General features: G+C 29.5%; 1 protein-coding gene across 2 annotated transcripts in view; it reads right to left on the reverse strand.

Moving 5' to 3' along the window:
* The window catches only part of dpy (fibrillin-like protein dumpy), a 324,918-nt gene that overhangs the window by 173,716 nt on the left and 134,625 nt on the right, over positions 1–16,577 (reverse strand). The window lies entirely within an intron of this gene.

Below are 16,577 nucleotides of genomic sequence, written 5' to 3' on the forward strand. Positions count from 1 at the left end.
TAGTCTAGCTAGATGTGAGCATTGACCGTAACATTCCTTGTACTCAATCGATTTATGTAATAAATATAGATTTGTTTTTTAGAACTCGTTTTAAACTATCAAAATTTAAGTCAAAAAGACATTTCTTCAATTTATTTTTGCTAGAAAACAAGTATTTTATATAAATACTGATGTGTACACTCACAACTTTTTTTAAAATTCAATTATTGCATTTCAAATTTAATTTTTTTAAATGCTTAGTTGGGCACAAGTAAAGTATTAATTGTAATCGTCATAAATTCTCCCAATTCTGGAAAAATGATTGACATAATGTGATTACCATTCACTCTAAAGTTCCATTTTAGTAGATTGTAGTGTTTTGAATCTGTAAATTAGTAAGTAGTATGTTCCTAAAATGTTTGAGTTTAAAGACAATTTTATGAGTTAATACTTACAGTTTTAGGAAGAAAAATCTTGATCGTTCACACCAGTTTTATTTACTAATCATTTTTAACAAGAAGTATGATTAAAGAGATCCCTTAATAGTTGTTTATTCTATTTTAATTTAATAGCAAATAAAATGTTTTCTTTTATAATATACAAAAATAGTCCGTTACAAACAGTATAAGTTCACACAGTATAACAAACATTGTAAACTTCTCTTTGTAATAACATCATTATGTTACAGGTTATGTACATTATTTCTCAAGAATCTACCGTTATGGGAATCGTATTCACACAATGAGGTCATACTGGAAATAAATTTATCAATATGAAATGTTTTAGGTTCATTAACATGGTGAATAATAAAATTTTATTTAAATTTTATTCTTATGGTTTTAGGAAAATGGGGGAAAAATTGAATACGTAATTTCACACATTATTCTGATTGTAATTGCTGTATTCTAAACTAAACGTAATCGTGTGCAATTCTGCAATGTGCAATTTTGGGACGGTAATTACAATTTTCTGGATAAGATTTATGAGCGGGAATGCAATTGAGCTAGCTCTGTTTAACTTTAGTGATAATCAGCAGGTTATCTTTGAACTAAGTTCTAGGAAAAGAGATGAGCCGGGAACGAGGGCCCACAAATTAGTAGGGAATGTTCTATAAGGAGGGTAGTTTACAATCCTCCAACCCTATAGCCTCCAGGGTCTCTCACGAAAATCCAGGAAAATCCCCGTTCTCGATCCAGTCACCTTTGTATCGAAAATCCTTGGGCCCAGGGGATCAGCAGTCAGGGATATGTCACTCCCTAGCATCTCTCTTTAAATATCCTTTCCATTATTCAAAAAATAATTACCAAAAGAAGAGGTGTTAGGTTGACGATTATCTCAATCCCGTCTATTTACCATTCCTCATATCGTTCAAGTTTTCTCTTTGGAAACTCGATTTGGAAAATTGTAGCACGAAAGCAAGTAAATTTGCAAGGGAGTGTGATAAATATTTTAAGAACCTTTAAAGTCTGCAAATTGTTAATCAAATTTAAATTAAATAAAATTATTACGTAAAAGTAGTAAATTAAGAATATTACTCCATATTATAACGGTACAAAAAAAAAGTGGAGAATCATTATAGTTACCGTATGGATATTTCAGCAACTCACAGACCGGTTACCACAAGCAACTGCCTGTTTACCTTGTAACCGTTTTAAATGTGATATCTGCGTTTTTTTTTTTTTTTTCAGCATAAGATCCAGTTTATTGTATTATCATGGATTGATCTTTTAAACAAAAAGTCAACTTGTCGTCTAAACAAACTTTTTTTTTTTTTTTTTTTTAAAAATCAAATATAAAGCCTCTTTATCAGAGGACAAAATTTAGATTGGTAACAGCATCAGTAGAATCGCATCCGCCAAGACCTGAAGGTGAACAGGCTAATTGGGTACAATCCAATGAGATAATAGTCTAGAGAGTGGTTCCTGCAAGGCATGCATTTTTACTTTCACTTTCAAAAGATCATGTCTAATTTCCTAAAATTCAGTTTCCACAAGAAAATCTAGTTTTGAGATATTCCAGGCAAGAAAAACTCTCATGCACTCGAAGATATTGGAGATTTTCCAAAACTTGCGATTTACAATCTACAATAAAAGATTAATTCCTGGAAAATTCGATTACTTGAAAGGAAAAATGGAAATGTATGGAGGGTCTTCAAACCTTTTACACTTTTAAGGAACCCTTCGAGCTCATGGTCTTTCTTGAAGGAACCTCATGTTTATGTAGCAGATAAAACAGTTTATCAAAGCTTTTTTTCTACTCAAATTCGCAAAATTATTCTTGTGTCTTTGTTTAAATTTAACACAAACATTTTAATAAGACAATGAATAGTGAGGTAGCAAATCAGGTTTTACTTTTATTGATTTATTTATTTTCTAGAATACATTTTACGAATAATTAACTTTTAAATAAATAATTGACTTTTACCGAATTGCAAGATTTTATTTTATCTATAAAATATTTATTTATATTTATTTTTTACTATCAACTACCTTTTTATATCCAATTTATATTAATATTGCAATATTTACTTTAATATGAAGTAAAGTAATTGCCTATTTTTATAGGAGGGCTTTACGTCCAATTAGCAAATTAGGTGTCGTGGACGGAGGCGACTAGCAAACATACTTTAATATAAATTCCTCATATTAACTATTGTATTAAATAAAATGCAAGGCCTAGACTAGTACAGCAATACATCTTGGCTTTGCGGGTCTAGCCTATAATCGCTCGGCTATCGTGGCGCCTACCATTATATTAATCTAATATTTTAATAAGACAGTCCGCTACCCTGTTCCTACATGAAAAATTCCTTGTACCGATGATTTCCATTTTACGTGAGTTTTTGCTGAGCAAATAGTGATCACTTGCGGAACCCCTATTGAAGTTCCAGGGAACCCTAGGGTTAAAGACCCCTTACATTACTTCTAATATCTATAGCCTTTAGTCGACTACACCCTTCACACTTGACAATACACGCTTAGTATACGTCCATTCAGTTCTTGAGAAAGGCCTACCTAATAGATTTAGTCATCATTAGAAGGATAATGTCTACATTTACATCCATTTTCTTCTTCACAATACTGACTCCAATTATCTATTTCTAAACTTAACCATCTACCTATTTCATTCTTCTTCTGCTTTACTATTGTCTATTCTTATTAAACCCTGTGATATCGCTTCGAAGCTCATTAACATTGAATAAATAAGGACTTTCTTTTAATACGATATATTTTTTTTCTATTTCTTTATAATTATTTTTTATTTTTTTTTGAACCGGATATTGTTTTTTTTTGTATAACCAGAGATGTTATTAACTTAATCACAGAGAGCAGTAAAGACTTGTTTAGAACATTAGATGACTCATTCACAGGTTGGGCGACAAAACAAATTTTAAAAGCGACCTACTTTTTTTTTATTTTTTTTTACTTTCTCTTACTACGTAATGTCAAAATTTACGATTGCGTATGTAACACCGGAAATTTCCGTTTTCAGATCCACTAAGAAGTAGGTTTGTATGTGTGTGCGCAAAAATATTCTCATGAAGTGAAAAAATCTCAGGAAACTGGAAGTTTTATATATTTCGATTGCGTTCTAATAGGGGCTATCGATTGTAAAGTATCGACCAAAATTACTCAACCGGAAGTACCATTTTATTGAAAGGACTTTTCAACTTTATTTGAAATTTTTCTTTGAAAATGGTTCTTACAATTTTTCTTGTATCTTAACTATGCATATTCAGTGATCTCATGTTAATCAACAATTTCCAATCCGCGGTATGCCCAATTTTCTCTGAAACTCCATAAAGTTTCCTGTTCATTTTAGAACACGCATTTTCAAAAAAAATCTTGGAGGCATATTTTTTCGTGGGAGGAGGGGATACTTTAGATCTGTTGAGCGCTATATTCGTGTGGCGACTATAGCAATTACAGGCAATGGAATCACTCTTCTCCAGGGATGTTGAAAGCTAGAGCCGAAAGACAGAGCTCACCACCCGCTATAACAGCAGCAAAGTACATTTCCTTCCTACACCCTTCAAGATATTCTGAAGAAGAGAAACTTTCAACCGGAAGGAAGCTGTCTGGAATGCTCCTCCACCTCCTCTCGATTCTCCCGGCCCCAAAATGCTATACAGGGTGAACCACTAAGTATTGTCCATAGGCCTACTGTGTGTAGTACATCTAAAGTGGAGGTCAATGACGTATTGGCCAACTTCATATTTTCCTCTGTTCTTGAGTGACGTGACTTTAATTTTTTTGCTATAAAAGTGTTATTACTCAGAAAGTGTCATTACTCCAAAAATTGAAGTACTGGTCCACCTGAAAGAGTTTTCAATGAATTAATCAACTTGATAAACTAATACTGTTGAGTGCTCGTGAACAAGTTTTCTTGTAAAAACAAACGTAATTTCTCGTACGAAGATAAAAGGAATCCTGGAAAATGATATACCATTTGAAAGCCCACATTAAACAAGGAAACTTTTACTAAAAAGTGGCCAGCACCTAGGGTCTGATAATGATCACATGAGGGCCTAATGAGTTTTCTTTAAAAATTTCGATTACTTTTATTTTTCCAGTATTCGGAGGAAGATTGAGCCTATTTGGAGAATAATTTATGCTTCAAAATGGTGTCAATTTTTAGGAAATTTATCTTGTCTTTCTAATCGTGTCATCAGAATCGAATTCGGACTAAAACTTTCTGAGTAATAACATTTTTATTGCAAAAAAAGTAATGTTTTTTTAAAAAAAATTTAAAGTGACGTCACTCAAGAACAGTGGAAAATATGAAGTTGGCCAATACGTCATTGAACTCCACTTTAGATGTACTACACACTGTAGGCCTATTGACAATACTTACTGGTTCACCCTGTATATTTTGCCGATTATCTGTAATAAAGCCGATCAGCAAATCAACTTGAATGAAGGCAAAGCCAATTTCTACCATTTCCGCTCAATGACAATCCCTTTTCCTATTTAATAGACCACCAACATGAAGAAGTGGCACACCACATTGCCTTGCCGACATAAATTACCATTAAATACCGGCTAGACAAAAAGTGCCAATCCTTTGATGGTACTTAAAAACTTTATGTTCCCAACTGTGATGAAGCTCCTTAGTTTATGTTATCTAATAGAAAATAGGACACGTTATCCTCAGTTCCCTATATGTACGACCTATTTAGCTTTATTAGGCGTTTGCAAGTCAATTAAAATTACTTAGAGAAACGGGACTGTTCACTGCTAAAACGGAATAATATTTAGTAATTATATTACAATAATAATTATTATTAAATATTAAATACTAAAAACTATAAATATACTCGTACAAAGTTAATAAAAAATTCCTAACGGTTATATAAAGAAAAATTAGACATGATGTTCTACATGTCGCAATAAAAATGATTGTCATCAGTTCTTTAATAGTTTTTATACTTATTTTTAAGGATAATAATAATTTTATTACTTAAAAAGGACTTTTTCCATTTTATTTACAAATTTAAAGTTTTTACTAAACCATTAAATAGCCATAATGATGATGAAAATACTATGTTCTCTGCTGTTTGTCTACTTAAATACAACTTACAGGAGAAACCTACTTTCTAGGTAGTTCCTCTAAGTTGGAAGGATCCATGCGGTCACTGATGCAGTTGTTTGATGGGCGACCATCGAATGTTCAGTTTTTCAACGGAGTTTTGTGATCAGGGAAAGATGGTTCCCATCCGGAAGACGAGAAATTAATATATTTTATTAATTTTTAATGAAAATTATTAAGCTTAAACAGATAAACCAATTTATCGATTTGAAACAATTATTAAACTAAAGAAGTTAATAAATAGACAGTTATTTAGCACTATTGAGGCGCCTAGATAGTCGAGCGGTTATAGGCTAGACCCGCAACGCTAAGATGTATTGCGGTACTAGTCTAGGCCTTGCATTTTATTTAATGTTTTAATATTAGGAATTTATAGTAAAGTATGTTAGGCGGTTATAGGCTAGACTCGCAAAGCTAAGATGTATTGCGGTACTAGTATAGGCCTTGCATTTTATTTAATGTGTTAATATGAGGAATTTATAGTAAAGTATGTTTGCTAGTCGCCTCCATCCACGACACCTAATTCGGTATTTTGGCATAGAGCTCGCCTGAAAAAATAGGCATTACTTTACTTAACTTTTTTAGCGCCACTGTTGCCTTAAGAGTTGTTATGACGTCAAGTGGTCAGGCTGTGACCAACAAATGACAGCTAAAGGCAGAATAGCATGGCCAATGTTTTTACTAAGTACGACATAAACTTAATTTAAGAAATACCTTTATAGGGGGAGGAGGGACTTGATCTGCTCTCGATATTTTTTTTAAGTGATCCTCCATCTACTCCTCAGAATAGTGCCTGTGGTCTGTTCACAGGATTCTATTGTCTACCCAATAAGAATACCATTCTTCTCGGCATAGCCTGGCCATGATCAATATAAGCCCATGGCCAAAAGTATGGACCCGCAAAGTGTAATAAAGAGATCTCATTATTAAGGCAATTGACTTAGATTTTATGACGTCATTTTGTGGAGCAGATGGGTAGTACAGGTAAATATATAAAGATATACATATACATAGTATGAGAATAAATAGGCAAACAATAAAAGGGATATTTTTTTCTTCCCTTTTTCTAGTGCACACTGGGTGTGAAGGTCAGAAGTTGATGAAAAAAGAAGGTAATTAGTGGCAGGTGTAGAAGTGGGTAGAGAGGGGAATCATCTTCATGTGTATATCTACGCACATACAAACGGACACAATGAATGGAGGTTTTTATTAGCTGGACAAATACTATTAACTATGTATCCAGAGGGCAATTCAATTTTAATCTATACACATCGATGTCTCTCCTCTACGTGCACACGCTCGCTACAGTTTGATTAATCATTATCGACTTCTTTAATAAAACTAACATAAAAAGATGGATTAAATATAATCGATATGTACACTAGCTTTTCTTTACAACTTCTTCAGATTGATTACGACCTCCAAACTATTGTGAACTCATTTCTAAAGCTTGCGACAGGTAATATTAATATTCATCTTGGAATAATTAAAATAATCTCGAGCTAAAGCTCTTCTACCAAGAATAACAAGCTCTCCTACCAAGAATAACACGTACAACTCACCTCCCCCTTCTCACAAGAGTGTCTCTAAAATTCTCGAGGTTCTATTACGAATTACTTTTTTTTTGAAACTCTAGGCTTAGGAGATTAGCTTGGCGCTTAATAACGGTATATTGGATTCGAAACGTGGAGTTTTCCAGGCTTTGAATCCAGCTGCATCCCTTAGAAAGCCTTCTTACCAGCTGTTAAAAGGGACCGATGAGCTACTGTCCGGAAATGAACAATGTTGTCTGTAACGAGATAATACACTGCTCGGAGGCTGGTAAAATATCTAGTCAAGAGTTTTGGAAAGTTTGTGCCATTTCGTGGTGTTTAAATATTATACAGGGTGTTCAGCATAAGACTACCCGTAACTTCGGGAGGCGATTTTGAGCATCATTTGCAACAAAAAAAATCCATATAAACTATGGCTCGATTCGGCTCCGTTTTATAGATATTTTTAATTTTAGTTTTTTTTCAAGGTACTACTACTTTTTAGCAAACAGTTACCTATATTTCTCAAACTATTATAGATGAAGCAATTTCAATAAGCTCATTAGAAAGAAGGTTAAATTTCCTTTTAAATAAACTAATTTATATTCCAAAATAATAATATCAAGTATTTCAAATTATGGCCAAAACATAAGAGTGTTAGGTACAAATTTCGAAAGAGAGGATTTTCGTTTAACGAGTTTAGATCTGTGTGTTTTTCTTTAGTTAATTAAAAAATATGCTAAATATGTGAATAAAACACAGATTTTCTTGAACTACACAATAAACTTTTAGAACTAGGAGGTTGTGAAGAGCTAATGAATAAGCCGAGAACAGGAGGTTGTGAAGAGCTAATGAATAAGCCGAGAAAAGGAGGTTGTGAAGAGCTAATGAATAAGCCGAGAACAGGAGGTTGTGAAGAGCTAATGAATAAGCCGAGAACAGGAGGTTGTGAAGAGCTAATGAATAAGCCGAGAACTTACTTATCGCTCTAATCCCAGCGACCAGCTTGGGCGTAAAAGCCATTCGCTAAAATTATTTATTTTCCGAATCTGTAATCCTTTAAAACAATGAATTCCAGTTAGGAATAATTATTTTTTGGAATTTAGAGACGCTCTTCGAGAAATAAAGACTTGAATCGATGGATTTAACAGAGGAAGAAGGAAAAAAAAAGAATCTAATTTGAACTGATTAGTCAAAGAGTTCATCAGGTAAATGTTTATGATTGGCGAACAATGACATCACCAATGACTCATGTAGCTGAAAGGAAAAAGGAGCAAGAAAGTAAATATTAAGAATAAAATGTCCTAGACGACGCGCTTCAAACGTTCGCATAAACGGTTTTTAATGGCACCTATAACCTTATAATATACACACAATAAAAACAGGAATGCTATTTTAGTGTGCCCGATGGGAAACGCCGATACCAGCATAATGAAACCCATTACGACGGCCATTACAAGAATTTCACACCGGCCAAATAATTTTTTTACATTACGGTTCTTTCTCTGTATAAAACCGTTGTCATTGCACTCTTTACAGTAGTCATATTGCTATCTTTTTTTTTTTTTTCCAAGCATTCAGCACATATTTAACTTCCTTTTAACTTCTATCTTTTTTTAAAAAATAAATCTGTTCAGGAAATAGTTCACAAATGGAAATGTATTTCGCAATGCAATGGTAATGTTTGAATTTAAAATCCTATTTCCTGTGAAATTTTATCAAAATCAGGCTATACAGATTTACAAAAAAATTAAAACTGTCCGGTAGGACAGCTGTATAAGGGTTGACCATCAAAAACTGCACGAAAAAGCGTAACGTTGAACAACACCCAAATTTGACAATTTCTTTTCTCTTTTACTATAAAAAGATAAAATTTCCTAATCCCCTTTTATAAGAGTAAATTTTCCGTAACTACGTAAAAAAAAAATAGAATTTGAGGAGCCAAAACAGCTTTATCAAAAAATATTCATGTTCTCACTTCATATTGTACCTATTTTAATGAATTCTGTAACAAATTGAGAGAAAAGTAAGCTCAATAGCTGATGTTATTAGCTATTATTACTTTAGTGATAACTGATAATAGTTATTGAGATATAGAAGGTTTGGAGGTGTTTACATTAGTTCAAATTTCAAACCTTTATATTTCTTCTTCTATTTATCAGAATACATTGAATTCTTTAACAAATTGTAAAGAAAACTAAACTCTATAACTAACATAAACAGCAATGTTTCAGTGGTAATAATTATTGAGATATTGAAGGTTATAATTTAGAGGTTTTCAAATACCACCAAACATTAAACCATTGTATCTCTTCTTCTATTTATCAGAATTCATTGAATTCTTTACCAAATTGTAGAGAAAACTAAACTCTATAACTAACATAAACAGGAATATTCCAGTGGTAATAGGTATTGAGATGTTGAAGGTTAAATATTATAGGTTTTCAAATACCTTCAAACTTTAAACCATTATATCTCTTGTTCTATTCATCAGGATTCATTGAATATTTTACCAAATTGTAGAGAAAACTAAACTCTATAACTAACATAAACAGCAATGTTTCAGTAGTAATAGTTATTGAGATATTAAAGGTTAAAATTTAGAGGAAATCAAATACCACCAAATTTTAAACCATTATATCTCTTCTTCTATTTATCAGAATTCATTGAATTCTTTACCAAATTGTAGAGAAAACTAAACTCTATAACTAACATAAACAGCAATGTTTCATTAGTAATAGTTATTGAGATATTAAACGTTAAAATTTAGAGGAAATCAAATACCATCAAACTTTAAACCATTATATCTCTTCTTCTATTTATCAGAATTCATTGAATTCTTTACCAAATTGTAGAGAAAACTAAACTCTATAACTAACATAAACAGCAATGTTTCATTAGTATTAGTTATTGAGATATTAAACGTTAAAATTTAGAGGAAAACAAATACCATCAAACTTTAAACCATTATATCTCTTCTTCTATTTATCAGAATTCATTGAATTCTTTACCAAATTGTAGAGAAAACTAAACTCTATAACTAACATAAACACCAATTATTCAGTGGTAATAGTTATTGAGATATTGAAGGTTAAAATTTAGAGGTTTTCAAATACCATCAAACTTTAAACCATTATATATAGTCTTCTATTTATCAGAATTCATTGAATTCTTTTCCAAATTATAGAGAAGACTAAACTCTATAACTAACATAAACAGCAATATTCCAGTGGTAATAGTTATTGAGATATTGAAGGTTAAAAATTATAGATTTTCAAATACATTCAAACTTTAAACCATTATATCACTTGTTCTATTCATCAGAATTCATTGAATTTTTTACCAAATTGTAGAGAAAACTAAACTCTATAACTAACATAAACAGCAAAGTTTCAGTGGTAATAGTTATTGAGATATTGAAGGTTAAAAATTACAGGTTTTCAAATACCTTCAAACTTTAAACCATTATATCTCTTCTTCTATTTATCAGAATTCATTGAATTCTTTACCAAATTGTAGAGAAAACTAAACTATATAACTAACATAAACAGGAATGTTTCAGTAGTAATAGTTTTTGAGATATTAAAGGTTAAAATTTAGAGGAAATCAAATACCACCAAACTTTAAACCATTATATCTCTTCTTTTATTTATCAGAATTCATTGAATTCTTTACCAAATTGTAGAGAAAACTAAACTCTATAGATAACATAAACAGCAATGTTTCAGTAGTAATAGTTATTGAGATATTGAAGGTTAAAATTTAGAGGTTTTCAAATACCACCAAATTTTAAACCATTATATCTCTTCTTCTATTTATCAGAATTCATTGAATTCTTTACCAAATTGTAGAGAAAACTAAACTCTATAGCTAACATAAACAGCAATGTTTCAGTAGTAATAGTTATTGAGATATTGATGGTTAAAATTTAGAGGTTTTTAAATACCACCAAACTTTAAACCATTATATCTATTGTTCTATTTATCAGGATTCATTGAATTCTTTACGAAATTGTAGAGAAAACTAAACTCTATAACTAACATAAACAGCAATGTTTCAGTGGTAATAGTTATTGAGATATTGAAGGTTAAAAATTACAGGTTTTCAAATACCTTCAAACTTTATACCATTATATCTCTTCTTCTATTTATCAGAATTCATTGAATACTTTACCAAATTGTAGTGAAAACTAAACTCTATAACTAACATAAACAGCAATGTTTCATTAGTAATAGTTATTGAGATATTAAACGTTAAAATTTAGAGGAAATCAAATACCATCAAACTTTAAACCATTATATCTCTTCTTCTATTTATCAGAATTCATTGAATTCTTTACCAAATTGTAGAGAAAACTATACTCTATAACCAACATAAACAGCAAAATTCAGTGGTAATAGTTATTGAGATATTGAAGGTTAAAATTTAGAGGTTTTCAAATACCATCAAACTTTAAACCATTATATATAGTCTTCTATTTATCAGAATTCATTGAATTCTTTACCAAATTGTAGAGAAAACTAAACTCTATAGCTAACATAAACAGCAATGTTTCAGTAGTAATAGTTATTGAGATATTGATGGTTAAAAATTATAGGTTTTCAAATACCTTCAAACTTTAAACCATTATATCACTTGTTCTATTCATCGGAATTCATTGAATTTTTTACCAAATTGTAGAGAAAACTAAACTCTATAACTAACATAAACAGGAATGTTTCAGTAGTAATAGTTATTGAGATATTAAAGGTTAAAATTTAGAGGAAATCAAATACCACCAAAATTTAAACCATTATATCACTTGTTCTATTCATCAGAATTCATTGAATTTTTTACCAAATTGTAGAGAAAACTAAACTCTATAACTAACAGAAACAGGAATGTTTCAGTAGTAATAGTTATTGAGATATTAAAGGTTAAAATTTAGAGGAAATCAAATACCACCAAATTTTAAACCATTATATCTCTTCTTCTATTTATCAGAATTCATTGAATTCTTTACCAAATTGTAGAGAAAACTAAACTCTATAACTAACATAAACAGGAATGTTTCAGTAGTAATAGTTATTGAGATATTAAAGGTTAAAATTTAGAGGAAATCAAATACCACCAAACTTAAAACCATTATATCTCTTCTTCTATTTATCAGAATTCATTGAATTCTTTACCAAATTGTAGAGAAAACTAAACTCTATAGATAACATAAACAGCAAAGTTTCAGTAGTAATAGTTATTGAGATATTGAAGGTTAAAATTTAGAGGTTTTCAAATACCACCAAACTTTAAACCATTATATCTCTTCTTATATTTATCAGAATTCATTGAATTCTTTACCAAATTGTAGAGAAAACTAAACTCTATAGCTAACATAAACAGCAATGTTTCAGTAGTAATAGTTATTGAGATATTGATGGTTAAAATTTAGAGGTTTTTAAATACCACCAAAATTTAAACCATTATATCTCTTGTTCTATTTATCAGAATTCATTGAATTCTTTACCAAATTGTAGAGAAAACTAAACTCTATAGCTAACATAAACAGCAATGTTTCAGTGGTAATAGTTACTGAGATATTGAAGGTAAAAATTTAGAGGTTTTCAAATACCATCAAACTTTAAACCATTATATATAGTCTTCTATTTATCAGAATTCATTGAATTCGTTACCAAATTATAGAGAAGACAAAACTCTATAACTAACATAAACAGCAATATTCCAGTGGTAATAGTTATTGAGATATTGAAGGTTAAAAGTTATAGGTTTTCAAATACCTTCAAAATTTAAACCATTATATCTCTTGTTCTATTTATCAGAATTCATTGAATTTTTAACCAAATTGTAGAGAAAACTAAACTCTATAACTAACATAAACAGCAATGTTTCAGTGGTAATATTTATTGAGATATTGAAGGTTAAAAATTACAGGTTTTCAAATACCTTCAAACTTTAAACCATTATATCTCTTCTTCTATTTATCAGAATTCATTGAATTCTTTACCAAATTGTAGAGAAAACTAAACTCTATAACTAACATAAACAGGAATATTCCAGTGGTAATAGTTATTGAGATATTGAAGGTTAAATATTATAGGTTTTCAAATACCTTCAAACTTTAAACCATTATATCTCTTGTTCTATTCATCAGGATTCATTGAATTTTTTACCAAATTGTAGAGAAAAGTAAACTCTATAACTAACATAAACAGCAATGTTTCAGTGGTAATAGTTATTGAGATATTGAAGGTTAAAAATTACAGGTTTTCAAATACCTTCAAATTTTATACCATTATATCTCTTCTTCTATTTATCAGAATTCATTGAATTTTTTTCCAAATTGTAGAGAAAACTAAACTCTATAACTAACATAAACAGCAATGTTTCATTAGTAATAGTTATTGAGATATTAAACGTTAAAATTTAGAAGAAATCAAATACCACCAAACTTTAAACCATTATATCTCTTCTTCTATTTATCAGAATTCAATGAATTCTTTACTAAATAGTAGAGAAAACTAAACTCTATAACTAACATAAACAGCAATGTTTCAGTGGTAATAGTTATTGAGATATTGATGGTTAAAATTTAGAGGTTTTCAAATACCACCAAACTTTAAACGATTATATCTCTTCTTCTATTTATCAGAATTCATTGAATTCTTTACCAAATTATAGAGAAGACTAAACTCTATAACTAACATAAACAGCAATATTCCAGTGGTAATAGTTATTGAGATATTGAAGGTTAAAAATTATAGGTTTTCAAATACTTTCAAAATTTAAACCATTATATCACTTGTTCTATTCATCAGAATTCATTGAATTTTTTACCAAATTGTAGAGAAAACTAAACTCTATAACTAACATAAACAGGAATGTTTCAGTAGTAATAGTTATTGAGATATTAAAGGTTAAAATTTAGAGGAAATCAAATACCACCAAATTTTAAACCATTATATCTCTTCTTCTATTTATCAGAATTCATTGAATTTTTTACCAAATTGTAGAGAAAACTAAACTCTATAACTAACATAAACAGCAATGTTTCATTAGTAATAGTTATTGAGATATTAAACGTTAAAATTTAGAGGAAAACAAATACCATCAAACTTTAAACCATTATATCTCTTCTTCTATTTATCAGAATTCATTGAATTCTTTACCAAATTGTAGAGAAAACTAAACTCTATAACTAACATAAACACCAATGATTCAGTGGTAATAGTTATTGAGATATTGAAGGTTAAAATTTAGAGGTTTTCAAATACCATCAAACTTTAAACCATTATATATAGTCTTCTATTTATCAGAATTCATTGAATTCTTTTCCAAATTGTAGAGAAAACTAAACTCTATAACCAACATAAACAGCAAAGTTTCAGTGGTAATAGTTATTGAGATATTGAAGGTTAAAAATTACAGGTTTTCAAATACCTTCAAACTTTAAACCATTATATCTCTTCTTCTATTTATCAGAATTCATTGAATTCTTTACCAAATTGTAGAGAAAACTAAACTCTATAACTAACATAAACAGGAATGTTTCAGTAGTAATAGTTTTTGAGATATTAAAGGTTAAAATTTAGAGGAAATCAAATACCACCAAACTTTAAACCATTATATCTCTTCTTTTATTTATCAGAATTCATTGAATTCTTTACCAAATTGTAGAGAAAACTAAACTCTATAGATAACATAAACAGCAATGTTTCAGTAGTAATAGTTATTGAGATATTGAAGGTTAAAATTTAGAGGTTTTCAAATACCACCAAATTTTAAACCATTATATCTCTTCTTCTATTTATCAGAATTCATTGAATTCTTCACCAAATTGTAGAGAAAACTAAACTCTATAGCTAACATAAACAGCAAAGTTTCAGTAGTAATAGTTATTGAGATATTGAAGGTTAAAATTTAGAGGTTTTCAAATACCACCAAACTTTAAACCATTATATCTCTTCTTATATTTATCAGAATTCATTGAATTCTTTACCAAATTGTAGAGAAAACTAAACTCTATAGCTAACATAAACAGCAATGTTTCAGTAGTAATAGTTATTGAGATATTGATGGTTAAAATTTAGAGGTTTTTAAATACCACCAAAATTTAAACCATTATATCTCTTGTTCTATTTATCAGAATTCATTGAATTCTTTACCAAATTGTAGAGAAAACTAAACTCTATAGCTAACATAAACAGCAATGTTTCAGTGGTAATAGTTACTGAGATATTGAAGGTAAAAATTTAGAGGTTTTCAAATACCATCAAACTTTAAACCATTATATATAGTCTTCTATTTATCAGAATTCATTGAATTCGTTACCAAATTATAGAGAAGACAAAACTCTATAACTAACATAAACAGCAATATTCCAGTGGTAATAGTTATTGAGATATTGAAGGTTAAAAATTATAGGTTTTCAAATACCTTCAAAATTTAAACCATTATATCACTTGTTCTATTCATCAGAATTCATTGAATTTTTTACCAAATTGTAGAGAAAACTAAACTCTATAACTAACATAAACAGGAATGTTTCAGTAGTAATAGTTATTGAGATATTAAAGGTTAAAATTTAGAGGAAATCAAATACCACCAAATTTTAAACCATTATATCTCTTCTTCTATTTATCAGAATTCATTGAATTTTTTACCAAATTGTAGAGAAAACTAAACTCTATAACTAACATAAACAGCAATGTTTCATTAGTAATAGTTATTGAGATATTAAACGTTAAAATTTAGAGGAAACCAAAACCATCAAACTTTAAACCATTATATCTCTTCTTCTATTTATCAGAATTCATTGAATTCTTTACCAAATTGTAGAGAAAACTAAACTCTATAACTAACATAAACACCAATGATTCAGTGGTAATAGTTATTGAGATATTGAAGGTTAAAATTTAGAGGTTTTCAAATACCATCAAACTTTAAACCATTATATATAGTCTTCTATTTATCAGAATTCATTGAATTCTTTTCCAAATTGTAGAGAAAACTAAACTCTATAACCAACATAAACAGCAAAGTTTCAGTGGTAATAGTTATTGAGATATTGAAGGTTAAAAATTACAGGTTTTCAAATACCTTCAAACTTTAAACCATTATATCTCTTCTTCTATTTATCAGAATTCATTGAATTCTTTACCAAATTGTAGAGAAAACTAAACTCTATAACTAACATAAACAGGAATGTTTCAGTAGTAATAGTTTTTGAGATATTAAAGGTTAAAATTTAGAGGAAATCAAATACCACCAAACTTTAAACCATTATATCTCTTCTTTTATTTATCAGAATTCATTGAATTCTTTACCAAATTGTAGAGAAAACTAAACTCTATAGATAACATAAACAGCAATGTTTCAGTAGTAATAGTTATTGAGATATTGAAGGTTAAAATTTAGAGGTTTTCAAATACCACCAAATTTTAAACCATTATATCTCTTCTTCTATTTATCAGAATTCATTGAATT

This window comes from Rhodnius prolixus, unplaced genomic scaffold (assembly GCF_049639745.1).
Source record: "Rhodnius prolixus isolate KJV_2025 unplaced genomic scaffold, Rpr scaffold_3, whole genome shotgun sequence".
Lineage (NCBI taxonomy): Eukaryota > Metazoa > Arthropoda > Insecta > Hemiptera > Reduviidae > Rhodnius > Rhodnius prolixus.